The sequence below is a fragment of the Chiloscyllium plagiosum genome, unplaced genomic scaffold, assembly GCF_037043375.1.
Source record: "Chiloscyllium plagiosum isolate Xiang-an unplaced genomic scaffold, Cpla_swu_hap1 HiC_scaffold_12, whole genome shotgun sequence".
Taxonomy (NCBI): Eukaryota; Metazoa; Chordata; class Chondrichthyes; order Orectolobiformes; family Hemiscylliidae; genus Chiloscyllium; species Chiloscyllium plagiosum.
Genome location: NW_028270150.1, coordinates 43,526,151 through 43,541,324, shown reverse-complemented (window position 1 = coordinate 43,541,324; position 15,174 = coordinate 43,526,151). Strand labels below are relative to the sequence as shown.

At 40.3% G+C, this 15,174-nt stretch overlaps 1 protein-coding gene and 1 long non-coding RNA gene across 2 annotated transcripts in view; one reads left to right on the top strand and one right to left on the bottom strand.

Moving 5' to 3' along the window:
- Positions 1–15,174, top strand: part of LOC148148528 (uncharacterized) — a 101,150-nt gene that overhangs the window by 47,593 nt on the left and 38,383 nt on the right. Inside the window, exons 2-3 of the long non-coding RNA XR_015758847.1 lie at positions 7,115–7,228; positions 9,934–9,987. This is a non-coding gene — a long non-coding RNA (uncharacterized LOC148148528). The remainder of the gene's footprint in view (positions 1–7,114; positions 7,229–9,933; positions 9,988–15,174) is intronic.
- The window catches only part of fstl1b (follistatin-like 1b), a 113,387-nt gene that overhangs the window by 95,747 nt on the left and 2,466 nt on the right, over positions 1–15,174 (bottom strand). The window lies entirely within an intron of this gene.

The window sequence follows — 15,174 nt, the reverse complement described above, 5'->3', positions numbered from 1 at the left end:
TCATATTTTGTGGGGCACTAAAGTGTTCTAAATTCTCGAAGGCTTCAAGCTGTGGAAAGTATTCCAGCTGATGAGTCTTCTCTCCTCTTTGCTCAACAGGATTCCATTAACTTGGTAGATGTAAATTGCACTCTGGCAAAATGTCCTATATTTAGAACTTAGGGAAGTTAGATGCTAAATTTTGGGTTCAGCCCCTAACATGTGCTGATACATGCAAGGGTAAGAGAGTTAATCTCAGTCCCTTTGGCCTAAAGAACATATCATTCAGCCAGAACTCCCAACCTTGATCATGGCTCAGTGAATGCATTTGAACATGTGCATACAGGATGGAATGTTAGCCCTGCATTGGGACTGGAGGGTGAAGTTTATAAAATTACTTGGAATGGTGGTTGCTGTGCTTGATGCCTACCCTCCGGTTATTTTATGAGCAGCTGGATAGTTAACACATAACTTCATCCCCTTGTACATAGAAAATAGGAAAAGGAGTAGGCCATTCGGCTCTTTGAGCCTGTTCACCATTCAACATAATCATAGCTACTTAGTGCACTGATCCCACTTTCTCCCACACAGGGTCCCCAGGCCCCATCAGTAAGGGTCAGACCTCGTCTACTTGACTGCCCAACCCTGGCTTTTCTACAGGCAATCACTTCCTTGCTTGAGTCAGTGAAGAAGCCCTTAGCAAGCTTGCCTTACTCACCTTCCTTGAACCATCATCATTGACTTGGTCCAGTAACTGGCTGCAATCTCAGCAATGGCCATTTTTTCCTATGGAGCTACTGATATTGAAGAACTAGTGGGTAGGACCACTGCCTCTGCCTTTAATTCTGGCTATGAACATGGTCCTGGGCAGGATTCTCTTAAAATGTGATACTCCAATAGTCAAATATCATAATGAAACTTATAGCGTAGCTTTTGACCAGGAGAACAGATACACAGGAGAGATAAAGAGACTCCCCATTATAACTCTGAACTGAAGATGGAACAATTCACCAGCATCCACCTTAGGACCTCTAACAGGTGAGGAAACGTGCATCCAATATAAAGCAGATGAGATGTATAAAATTGTACTTACTCGATGTAAGTTTGCTTGCTTAACTGGAACTTTCATTTACAGATATTTTGTCATCATACTAGGTAACATCATCAGTGAGCCTCTGGTGAAGCATTGGTGTTATGTCCCATTTTCTACTTATGTGTTTAGGCTTCCTTGGGTTGATGTCGTTTCCTGTGTTGGTGATGTTATTTCCTGTTCTTTTTCTCAGAGGGTAGTTGGTGGGGTCCAAATCAATGTGTTTGTTGATAAGAGTTCCAATTGGAATGCCATGCTTCTAGGAATTCTCGTACGTGTCTGTTGGACTTGTCCTTGAATGGGTGTGTTGTCCCAAAGTGGTGTCCTTCCTCATCTGTATGTAAAGATACTAGTGATAGTGGGTCATGTCTTTTTGTGGCTAATTGATGTTCATGTACCTTGATGGCTAGTTTTCTGCCTGTTTGTCCAATGTAGTGTTTGTTATAGTTCTTGTACGGTATTTTGTAAATGATGTTTGGTTTGCTTGTTGTCAATATAGGGTCTTTCAATTCATTAGCTGCTGTTTTAGTGTGTTGGTGGGTTTGTGGGCTACCATGATGCCAAGAAGTCTGAGTAGTCTGGCAGTCATTTCCGAGATGTCTTTGATGTAGGGGAGAGTGGCTAGGGCTTCTGGGTGCGTTTTGTCTGCTTGTTTTGGTTTGTTGCTGAGAAATCAGCAGTCTGTGCTCATTGGGTACCCGTCCTTTTTGAATACACAATCTAGGTGATTTTTCTCTGCTCTTCTTAGATCCTCTGCGCTGCAGTGTGTGGTGGCTCATTGAAATAATGTTCTAATGCAGCTTTGTTTGTGGATGTTGGGATAATTGCTTCTGTAGTTCTGTATTTGGTCCATATGTGTTGTTTTCCTGTAGACGCTGGTTTGAAGTTCCCCATTGGCTGTTTGCTCTACTGTGACATCTAGCAATGACAGTTTGTTGTTGTTTCCCTCCTCTTTAGTGAATGTTATTCAGTAAGGGTATTATTGATCGTCTTGAAGGTTTCCTCTAATTTGTTTCGTTTAGTGATGGCAAAGGGGTCATCCACGTAACTATGCCTTACCACCCGCTTCACTTTCAACAACAAAACTTACAGACAAACCAATGGGACACCCATGAGATCTCTGATATCAAAGCTCTTAGCAGAGGCAGTAATGCAGAGCCTCGAACAAACAGCTCTGCTAACCATCCAACCCAAACTTTGGGTCCGCTACATGGATGACACCATCAAGAGGTATGGGAAGAGCAGCAAAGTACAGTGTTGATAGAAGATCATTTTGAATGGCCTACTTCTGCTATCATTTTCTACGTTTCTTGTTGAATGCACTGCAATATCATGAAACACCTTTGACAGCACCTTTCAAATTCAGGACCTCTACAAATGGAAAGGAAAGATAAAAGGTCTACAGAGGCATGGATTCACCACTGTCTGCAGGTTTCTCTCCAAACCACACAGCGTCCCAACTTGAAAAGTATATTGCTATTCCTTCCTGTTGCTGGGTCAAAATCCTGGCACTCCCATTGACTGTAGCAGGAAAATATCACTGACGACTTTTATTAAGACCCCTAACCACATCACACAATCTGATGCATAGGTTGTACTACAACAAATGCTGCCAACTTTGGCCAAAGGGATGTTATGGGTATGAAAGTGTGTTGTAACACACAAGATACTTTAAGAGCCACAGCTGTATAAGAATTGCCATCAAATTTGATACTCTAGTAGCACCAAGGCCTCTTATTTACATATATAAAGGGCACATGTCTGCTCAGGAATGAGTGGAGAATGCTTCTCATATACTCTTACCCAACATGGCAGTTCACCTTCGTTTGTTTTGCATTTTCATGTCAACATTCAGGAGTTTGGGTTCAAGCCATCAGTTGAGGAGCAGGCAAAGTCAAGAACTGACTCTAGACTAAAGCTTTATTATCACTTCATTATATCATAGAAGACTAAACACTATAATAGATGGTATTCATAGAAATATATGGTTCTCATTTTATAGTTGTATTATTGAAAGAATATTCCACTAATTCTACCACCTGATGTTAGACAATCTACTAGCATTGCTACAGCAACTCTGTGGCATCATCATCAGTTTACTCCAGGGTCCTAATGCTCTTTAACAATAGTCCTTTGTCTGGAAATACATGCATACTTCCTGCCTGAGTAGACCCAGTAGGACCTCTGACTCAATTTCTAGGACATGAACAGCCAAGGCCCTGCAAAATTAATTGCTGAGCATTTAAGCATTCAAGCAATGATTCAGTGTTGTAAGTTAGAAAGAGATAAAATTATGTAGGATTTTCACACCTAGGATGGAATTTAATCAAACAAGGGTAGGGCTTATACAATTAATGGTTGGGCCTTGGGTAAATCATAGAATCATAGACTCCTTCGGCTCAACAAGTCCACACCAACCTTCCAAAGAGCAACCTACCCAGACCCATTCCCCTACCCCAATACTCTGCATTTACCCCTGACTAATGGACCTAACCTACAATTTCTGAACACTATAGACAATTTAGCATGGCCAATTCACTCAACCTGCACATCTTTGGATTGTGGAAGGAAACCAGAGCACCCAGAGGAAACCTACGCAGAAATGGGGAGAATGTACAAACTCCACACAGTCGCCTGAAGCTGGAATCAAACTCCGGTCCCTGGCACTGTGAGGCAACAGTGTTAACCAGTGAGCCACTGTGTCGTCCACCGTGCCAGGTAGTCTTGTAGAAGTGGGACCTAGGGGTGCAGGTATATAAATCTTTGAAGTTTCCATCACATATCGACAGCGTGTTACAAAGGCATTTGGCATGAGTACAAGAGTTGGGAAGTCATGTTGAAGTTGTACAGGACATTGGTCAGGCATCTTCTGGAATACTGTGTCCAATTCTGGTCGCCCAGTTATAGGAAGGGCATTATAAAGCTGGAGAGGGTTCAGAACAGATTTACCAGGATGTTGCTGGGTATGAGTTGTAAAGAAAGGCTGGGACTTTTCACCAGAGCACAGAAGGTTGAAAGGCAAACTGACAGAAGTTTATAAAATAATGAGAGATACAGACAGTTAGTGGTAGTTGTCTTTTCCATAGGATGGAGGATTTAAAGACTAGGGGGCACATTTTTAAGGAGAGAGGAGAGAGATTTAAAAAAAGACATGAGAGGCAATGTTAAAGAAAAAAGAGGGTAGCTCATATGTGGAATGAACTTCCCGAGAAAGTGGTGGATGCAGGTACAGTTACAATGTTTAAAAGACATTTGGATAAATACATGAATAGGAAAGGTTTGGAGGGACATGGGCCAGGAGCAGGCAGATGGGACTAGTTTAGGATTAGGTTCAGCATGGAATAGTTTGACCGAAGGGTCTGTTTCTGTACTATATGACTCCATGACTCTTCAGGACACAAGTTTGGTGTCGGGTAGGACTTTTAATTAGACAGATCACTTTCCATCTAAATTAAGTCTGGGTGGGGAAGAGGAGACGTCCACCTCTGGTTCCTTAATTTCAGTGGAGGCCCATCACTGGCTACTTCTGTGTCCAAGCCACTTCTAGCTATCATGTCCTCCCCAAAGGAAAAACTCTGGGCCTCCTGCCAACTCTCCAACCATCAGGGGAAACCCTCATCGCTTCATTAAAAACTATGGCTAATCTTTCTCGACTGACCCATTAAGTTTGGCAGACACAGATATTGAAAGTGAGTAAAGTCGAAATTGGTCAAGTTTCATCTTCAATTGAGTAGATTATTCACACTCATTCTAGAAACTAGTCATGGAATACTGCTCCTACCTGTGAAACCTCTTTGAATATGGGAAGCTATTAAATCAATTAATTATTTTCAGTTGTATTGTCAAGAGATGGTCGATGATAATTCAGAAGAAAGTAGCTGTAGAAGATGAGTGGTCTTTGGGTTACATTTTCCTCCTCGGTATATGTTAAGTGCACGATGAAAAAAGGAGAGATGAGAGTGCAAAGCTTTAATAATTTAAAAGGGGAAAATATAGGAGTACTATCAAAAAGGATACAGGCAAGATTGTCAATGGTGAAAGTTTAGGGCTAGGAGAAAGTGATAGTTGTAAGGGTGGGAAGGATGCAGCCATAAGGTGATTACTTTCCCATTGTACTGTAGATTGTGATTTGAAAGAAGGATAAGATAGAATCAGAAGTGTAACAGGTCAAAGAGAAGAAAGAAAGCATGAAGACAGGTAAAACTGTGGCTTCTAAAATACCATGGGATATCAACCAATTTAATATAAAGCTGTGTTTGGTTTGTCTTCCTCACTGAGATTATTAAACAAATAACTTTTGCCTCAGTATATGATTATGTTGTCACTTCTCGATGATTCTAGTATTAAATTAAAACGAAATTACCACAAAAGACTGAGATTTAGGCTAACCCACATTTCCTTCAACTTAACCATGTGACATGTGATTACATCCTGACAGCACATTTTTACCAACAGCCAATGCAGAATTCAAGCACTTAGCTTTGTTTAATCTTAACTTATCAAGAGTATTCCTTGGGGGTAAAATTTGTCTGGAGTGCAAATTGTGCTAATAATGGAAAACATCTCATAACACAAACAATTTTCTTTCTTGTGTAATAGGAATGAAATGGATGGGTACAGGAATGTCCTGCTGATTTACCATTAGCCAGTTAGGACTAACCATGTGAACTTCTTTCTTCATGTAGATACTACAGAACATAGAAACTAGTTCTGGACCCTGAACTTCATTAACATTAGCGATCACAACAGACTCAAACATATATTAAGCTCCGATCTGTGATGAGAATGTAAACATGCTGTAATCTGCTCTTAAACACCAACACTCATATCAAATCATACATCTCAAATATTAATTACTTGCAAAAACTGTTACAGGTACAGTGCAATTCAGAGTAGATTATTCCTCTGAACTCGGAACTGAAGAAATAGGCTATTTATCCTCTTGAGCATTCTGCCATCATATGATGAGTTTTGATTTAAACGCCACTTTGGTCCTTGATCCTCATCACATTGATACGAAGTGCATGGTATTTCAACCTCACATGCGATGCTGGTATGCTAACTTTCAGTTATCCACTTTCCTCTGTAGGTGCAAGATTGGGAGCAGTAATGTGTTGAAACTAATGCCTTTCCTCAAATTCAAATGTAAACGTCACATCAGTCTGTGGACAGATGGTCCAACCTTTTAAAGATCCAGCTTGTAGCATTATAATTCCTTTCTAAAGCTCCTATGATTCCTCAATTCTGTATTGCTTCCTTATTGTGAAGTTTAATTTCTTTAAATCAAATTTTATTTTATCCAGAGATATAATAAATCCAATGTACTCTAATCCTTATCTATTGGACAATTTCTATTAAAATAAACTGTGATCATGTTTTTCTCCAGTTGAGAATTTAAAAGTTCTGAAATAGGCATCTTGTTATCAAATGTGGACAAATCTCTTTATTGGATAAAAGAACGATATTTACTCAAGAAATTCTCCAGCCCAGTCCAAACTGCTCCATACATACCTAAACGTTTCAAATGCAATGCCTTGTAATACTTTTTGTTCTGATTGTATGCTAACTCAATTGCCTATGAAAGCTAGCTAACAGGTGAATGACTCATTCTCACTCATTAATTTACTGCTTTTCTACCACATGAACATTCATTCTGTTTGCAAAGTAGGAGAAGCTGCTGGTGAAATTCAATTAAACATATTATCAAAAACAAAATTACAAACATTCAAGCAATATAACTCACAAAACGTAAAAACAGTGAATCAAGTATTGACCTTTTTGAATCTTAATGTTTTGACTGTCTTTTGCTAGTGGACACAGTGGTATCAGATTATGCTTCAATGTTCTTATATCAACAACAAGGGATCAGACTTGTTCAGTACAGGTATAGTATAGGATAATAGTGTTACATTGCAAAACCTCATATTCTGCTATTATAGATGTGTGATATAATTTTTATAAATTTGAGCAGTTTGAATATCCAGAAAGCAATGCAAGCAACATTAGATATTAATTACATTTTCCGCCTTATCTTTTCACCCACAGAATGAAATGGGAACACAAGGCTCACTGTTCCAGCCCCCTTCAGTTCTACAGAAGAGTAAAATGGGATTTAAAAAGTTGTCTCTGTATCTCCCTCCACAGATACTGCCAGACCTGGTGAGTTTCTCCAGCAGTTTCTTTTTGAAAAATCTCAAATTGTCCAACAGGAAAGAGAGGCATCACATTAATTACATTAATCTAGCGTCTTGTTCTACCAACACCAACAGATTTCCTGTGACCCGAGCTTGTAAAATCCTCCTCATCAGTCAGCCAACATTAAACTACTTGTGCTCCCAGTGGACCAGCAACACATTGCTCCCATATTGTGATTACATAGGTGTTATGGTCTGGCTTTCAAGAGCCCCACATACACAGATGTTAGCCTTTAATCTTAACCATGTTTTTATGCTCTAAGTAGCAAAACAATATAGTAGATTTGAAGGAATTAGTTAAGTATCCATTATACTAAAGCTACAGGCTTTGATTCGTTCTAGTTGGGAGTTCAGGTTTCAGGTTGTTAGTGCCTCGCTAACACAGCCAGAGTTAAACTTGAATTTGCTGCCTAGGAGACAGGTTCACATATGCACGACAATGAGCTCCCTTCCCAAAAATTATATGTTAAAAGTATGGATTTTGAAAGTCATGGTACGGTTAAATATTTGAAATAATTACAGATAGGTGTTCTAAATGTTGAACAATTGTTCAAGTGGTCCTCTGGATACTTTTATTGAAAAAAAAAGTCCTCTTTCATCAGAAACTCAATTTGTACTCCATGTGTCAAATAGAAATGGACTTGAAGGATTCCCATACTGTTTCTCAGCAGAGCCACATTAGGATTCATTGGTGTGAAACTGAAGGAGAAAGTTCATTCCAGGACAAATGTCTCATAAATTTGATTGCAGTGGACACACTTGCATTAGGATCTTGATGAGTAATAGGATAATCCTTTAGAATCAAGAGATATGGTTTTCACAGCAAAATAAAAGATATTGTGGAATGTTGTTCCCATACCTTCAAATATCTGAATCCCATTCAATGCAAATAGAATTTGACCTTTTCCACTCGCTTTAAATTGAAGATGTGATCTGTAGCTCACTACATACACTGACAGCCCTGGTTTAAAAAATGATAGCTAATTTTGAAAATAGTGAAAAGTGATCCAAGCCAATAACTGTGGAAGACATTCTAGAGCAAGAATGCGGCGAGCAGACCTTGTAGCTGATTTTAAACACACATGCTCAGTTTGGATCCAGCTTTGGGAGTTACAACTCTACCAGCTCTTTCCTTGCTAAGACATGTAGATCAAACTTGTGGATTGGTGCTCTGATCAATAGCTTTTTGCAGACAAAGTTAAAAATCACACAACACCAGGTTATAGTCCAACAGGTTTATTTGGAAGCACTAGCTTTCGAGGTGCTGCCTCTTCATCAAGTGGTCATCACAACCACCTTCCAAATAAACCTGTTGGACTATAACCTGGTGTTATGTGTTTTTTAAACTTTGTCCACCCCAGACTAACACCGGCACCTCCAAATTGTGTCAGACAGATTACCTAGGAACACAGCTAGTGTTATAGGAGATAGAATCGCAAAGGAATTTGGCCAATCTTCTGGAATCAATGCATGGCTTTGAACCTTGTAAAAACAAAACGTTAGCACAACAAAGGGAGGGATCCATCCAAACAATTGTGCCTGCCCTACCCTCTGCAATTTTTGCAACACTCTTCTATGCTGCCATACCATCAGAGTCTCTTACCTTTTTTATGTTGCACAGCCAATTAGTTAAAGTACACAGGCCTCTTAGCCTTAGGCCAATGGAGAAAGAAAGTCTGAAACGTTTTTGTTACCACAGTGACTGATTTCATAATCATTTCTCATATCTAACATCATGTGATGCAATTATATATAAAAAGAAAATCTCAGTATACTAGAAATACATAATTGAGTAACCAGGAAAAAAGTTGGCTGATTGGAGACCAGAAAAATAATTGATACATGGAGACATAAGACCTGGATGTGATTTTTAATGAATGCTTTGTGTCTGTCTTCACAAAAGACAGGAACAATATGGTTATCATTGTTAATGGATGTAATAAACCAGAGAGAATACATTAAATAAGAAAATTGCCTGGTCTGGATTAAATGTATTCCTGACGATAAAATAAGCTAGGGGTGAAATAATGGAGCTCTGACCATCATTTTCCAATCCTCCCTGTCACAGGCATGAAATTAGGTATTGCTAACAATGTAGCATAATATCAAAATGGGGCGTGGAATAGCTCACAACTTTACATCACTCAATATTATCAGAGATGGGCAAATTTAGGAAAACATTGAGGGACATGATTACTTGTCACATACAGAAGGAATAAATTAATCAATACAGGAAAGGCCTGGTCTGACCAAGTTGATGAAGCATGTTAAAAGAAGTTAAGAAGGAGGATTAATGGGGATGGTGAACTTCATTTGTTCTAGGAAGACTTTTGACAAGTTCCCAGATGGCTCGCTGGTCAGGAAAAGCAAAAGCCCTTGGGACCCAAGAGAAGATAAGTCAAATCCAGAAAAATTGTTAGTGTCAGGAAACAAAGGAAAATGTGATAGATGTTTTTGTGACTAAAAGGATATTTCCAGTACTGAGTCACTTTCTTTTTTGTAATAAATATACATAATTTAGACTTAAATGTTGGGACAAGATTCAGAAACATGCGGAAATACGGTAAGGAAGAAAGCTAGAAACTTCAGAATTCATTTTGGATAAGTGAATGGTAATAGTTTAGACAAACAGAAATACACATAAATATCAGGATACTTACTTGTATACAGGAACTTTGGAGACCATGAACATGGATCCTTGAAAACAGCAGTTCAAGTAAACAGGTGTGTCCTTTTTATTCATTGACCAGTCGGTGTGTAATTGGCAAGGCCAACCTGCATTGTTCACCTTTAACTCAGCATGAGAAACTTACAGCACAGAAACAGACCCTTCAGTCCAACTCATCTATGCTGACCACATATCTTCAATAAATGTAATCCTATTTGCCAGCATTTGGCCCACAGCCCTCTAACTCCTTCCTATTCATATACCCATCCAGGTGCCTTTTAAATGTTGTAATTGTACCAGTCTCCGCCTCATCCTCTGGCAGCTCATTCCATAAACATGCCATCCTCTGTGTGAAAAGGTTGCCCTTAGGTCCCTTATAGACCTTTCCCCTCTCAGTCCAGGACTTTACCATTCAGCGTATAAGTCCTGCCCTGATTTGCCTTTCCAAAACGCAGCTCCTCACCTTTACCTAAATTAAACTCCATCTGTCACTTGTCAGTCCATTGGCCCATCAGATCAAGGTCCTGTTGAACTCTGAGGTAACTCCTTTGAGAACTAGTTAGGAGGTACACTCACAGTACTTTTAATGAGAGGTTTCCAGGTTCTGACCCAGTGATAGAGAAGGGACAATGAGCAATCAGGATAGGGCGTCACTTGTTGGGAAGATTGTAGCTGGTAGCATTCTTTCTTTTCCGTAGCTCTTTCTCTTGTTATGGTAGAAACTGTTGGTTTGGAAAGTACTGTCAAACAAGGTTTGGTAAATTGCTGCAATTGTGTACCAGTAGTGCAGGGAGATGGATGTAGAAGGCTACTGAATAGTGCACTACTTTGTCCTTATAACTGTTAAGCTGAGAGTGTGGTTAGAATTGTGCTCACCTAGACCTGTGGACAATATTCCATCATGCTCCTCACTTTTCTCTTGCACATGATGGACAGGGTCTGGGGGGCATTCAAGAGATTAGTTATTCATTGCAGAATTCCCAAGTTCTGAACCTCGGACCTGTTGTAGCCACAATGATTACATTTCTGGTCAACTGTAAGCCTCAGGATGTTGATGGTGGGAGTTTTGGCAGTGGTAATACCATCAAACACCAAGGGAAGATGATTAAATTTTGATGGAGGTTGCCATTGCCTGGCGTATGTTTCTTAGAAATTAATTTCTACATGGGATGTAGAAGTTATTGGCTAGACCAGCATTTATTGTCCATGACCAACTGCCTGCAAGAAGATAGTAGTAAGCTGCCTTCTAGAACTGTTGTCCTAGGAGTGCAGGCACGCCCAGGGCACTGTTAGGATTTTCCAGGATATGGACCCAGTGACTGTGACAGAATGGGGATAATATTTCAAGTCAAAATGAGGTGAGACTTAGTGTTCCTATGTATTTGCTGCCCTTCTCCTTTTAGGTGGGAGAGATCACAAGCTTTGAAGGTGCTGTTGAAGCAGTCTTGGTGAGTTGCTGCAGTGCATCTTCTGGATGGTACACTGGTGCCACAATGCACTGGTGGTTAAGGGAGAAAATTTTGAAGATGGAGGTTTGGGTGCCTATTAAAGGGGATGCTTTGTCCTGGAAGATGCTGAGCTGCTTGACTATTGCTGAGCTGCACTCAAACAGGCACATGGGGAGCTATTCCACCATAGTCTGACTTGTGCCTTGTAGATGGCAAACAGGCACTGGTGAGTCAAGAGGAAAGTTATTAACCACTGGACTCCTAGCCTCTGACCTGGTGCTGCAACAACAGTATTTATATGGCTGATTCAGTTCAATTTCAAGTTAATAATGGTAATTCCCAGGCTGTTGATGGTGGAGATTCAGTACAATGATGCCAATGAAAATGTCAAGGGAAATGGTTAGATTCGCTTTTCTTTGGGATTGTTATTGCCTGGCAATTTTTTTTTAGATTAGATTCCCTACAGTGTGAAAACAGGCCCTTCTGCCCAACAAGTCCACACTGACCCTCCAAAGAGTAACCCACCTAGACCCATTTCCCTCTGACTAATGCACCTAACACAATGGGCAATTTAGCATGGCCAATTCACCTGCCCTGCACACCTTTGGACTTGTGTGACACAAACAGAAATCAAATGTCGTGAATAGATAGAAAGTTATTGAAAGGTAATTCTTGCCCAGCATTAAGAAAGAAATTAAGGAGTTAAAATAGGAGTGATACTTCACTGGGATCTCTGAAGGATGTTGCCGGGAAAAGGGGTGAGGTTCGCTTTTTGCAATTTATGTCAAGGTTGTTCAGTAACTAACTGCAAACCACAGTTATGATCTATCAAGCCATGTTTCACTCACTGACCTGTCCAGTATTACTATCAGCTGGGATCATTACAGTTCTCTGTAAGATGATGTACTTCCTAAAACCTAATTTGATATTCTACTGAGGATTAGAAAATTCACAAACCGTAGTCCACATTTCATCGAATATTTGACCGAATGTCATCATGGTGTGCTTTGATCCTCTATTCTGGACAATGAATAAATGATAGGAATACAAGGGGGCCATTTAAACCCTTCATGAACTTTCCAATCAGTGGAAACAGTTTCTCCCTATTCATCACAAACATTTCCTTCATATCTTGAAACATGAAATCATAGCTTACTCTTCTGAATTCTTTGTACAATCCTATTGTACTTTCATGATTGGGAGTCAAGACATCATGCTGGGAAATTGTCACTGCAATTCTCTTCATAGCTGCAGATACCTCAAGGTCTAGCTCCCACACTGCTCAGATTCCAGCCATGGCCTGCACCAGGATTTGAACAGTTTGAGCATGACTCCTCACTCCTTGTATTCTAGGCCTGTGCATAATTAAGACTAACATTCCACAGGGCTGACTGATTATTATAGAACATAGAAGAATACAGCGCAGTACAGGCCCTTTGACCCTCGATGTTGCGCCGATCCAAGCCCACCTAACCTATACTAACCCACTATCCTCCATATACCTATCCAATGCCCGCTTAAATGCCCATAAAGAGGGAGAGTCCACCACTGCTACTGGCAGGGCATTCCATGAACTTACGACTCACTGAGTGAAGAACCTACCCCTAACTTCAGTCCTATATCTACCCCCCCTTAATTTAAAGCTATGCCCCCTTGTAATACCCGACTCCATACGCGGGAAAAGGTTCACACTGTCAACCCTATCTAACCCCCTAATTATTTGTACCTATTCATTGTACTTTGATGGCTTATATAGCTGGAAACAGGCCCTTCAGCCCAACCAGTCCACACCGTCCCTCCGAACAGTAACCCACCCAGACCCATTTCCCTCTGACTAATGCATCTAACACTATGGATACTTTAGCATGGCCGATTCATCTGACCTGTACATCTTTGGACTGTGGGAGAAAACTGAGTTTTAATTTTTTTATTTTAAGGAAACAGGATATCAAAGTGTTTGCCTACATTAAAATGCATTTGCTAGTTTTTCCATAGGACCATATAACACCTACAGTGTGGAAACAGGCCATTTGGCCCAACAAGTCCACACTGAGCCTCTAAAGAGTATCCCATCCAGACACATCCCCTTACCTTATACTTCCCATGATTAATGCACCTAGCCTATATATCCCTGAACGCTATGGGCAATTTATCATGGCCGATTCACCTAATCTGCACATCTTTGGACTGGGGGAGGAAACCGGAGCACCCAGAGGAAACCCACAAAGACACAGGGAGAGTGTGCAAATTCCAAACAGACAGTCGCCCATCACTGGAATCAAAACTGGGACCCTAACGCTGTGAGGCAGCTAACCACTTAGCCACCATGCCACCCAATAAAGGAACCCAATCTTAATTCATATCATTTTGTGTTTTCATGCTTGTGAACGTTGCTTACAATTCCCATTATTTGTTGTTGTTGTTAGAAAATTTGAATATATTGATTTCTATCCTGTCATCCAAGTCACCAATAAACATGGTGAATTGTTGATGCCCCCAAACAAGCCACATCCTGCCTATTACAGCTGCTGCCGGTTTCTTTAATGTTGTCTCCTGCCTTTCAACCACTTTCTTAACCAGCTCAACTTTTTCCACAACAAGGTTGTATGCAAGATCTTATGGCACAATGGTAGTTTTTTTTATTCATTTATGGGATGTGGGCACCATTGGCTAGGGCAACATTTATTGCCATCCCTGTTTGCCAGAGGGCAGTTAAGAGTCAACCACATTGCTGTGGGTATGGAGTCACATGTATGCCAGACCAGGTAAGGATAGCAGTCTCCTCCGTAAGGACATTAGTGAACCCAGTGGGCTTTTTCTGACAATTGACAATGGTTTCATGGTCATTATTAGACTTAATTCCAGGCGTCACCGTGTGCCAGGGTGTCCCTACATCAGAGCCTGGAGTGTGTCGGTGGTCTCTCCACCCTTCAGGCTCTCTGCCTGTATTCCTGATGAAGGGCTTTAGCCCGAAACATCGATTTTACTGCTCCTCGGATGCTGCCTGAACTGCTGTGCATTTCCAGCACCATTCTAATCTAGACTCTGGTTTCCAGCATCTGCAGTCGTTGTTTTTACCTGGGTTCAAATCTCACTTGACCTGGAATTGTGTCACAGGATGTCTGAATAGGCTAATTAAAAATAAATACAAAGTAGTAATCATAACTCAGCATCAATCTGTCCAGAAGTCTATTGCAAGGTAGATACTAAAAGCATCTACCACTTTCAAATGAATTTGCTACAGGAATCTTTTAAAGACTATATGCACTCAATTATTTATTCATTCAAGAAATCAGACAAGCATTTGTTGCACATCCCTGGTGGCCTTGAGAAAATGAATTATTATAGATAGATTTGTAAAGTGATTAGAAAGAATATGTGTCATCCTCAGTGCTGACCATTTTTTGGGAGAGATTTTGACTGAATAGTAACAGCAGGGTTTAATTCAGTTGCACGGAGTCACGAGTCATTAAGATTTGTGTTCAGTGTACTTATCAATAGTAGTCTTGAAGACTTCAACTGACTCACTATCTATGATCTCTTGAAGGGGAGCATGTTCCAGACTTCCTCTAATCTTTATCATCAGAAATTGCTTCTTAATTTTATTCCTAAATGTTGGTTTAACTTTTAACATTGCATTCTCTCAATTAGGCTTACTTCACCAGTGGGTGTAACTTGTATGCATCTTTCCTATTCCAAGAACTAGGAGATAGTGAGGACTGCAGATGTTGGACAAGTCAGAGTTGATAAGGTGTAGTGCTAGAAAAAGCAGAGTAGGTCAGGCAGGACCTGAAG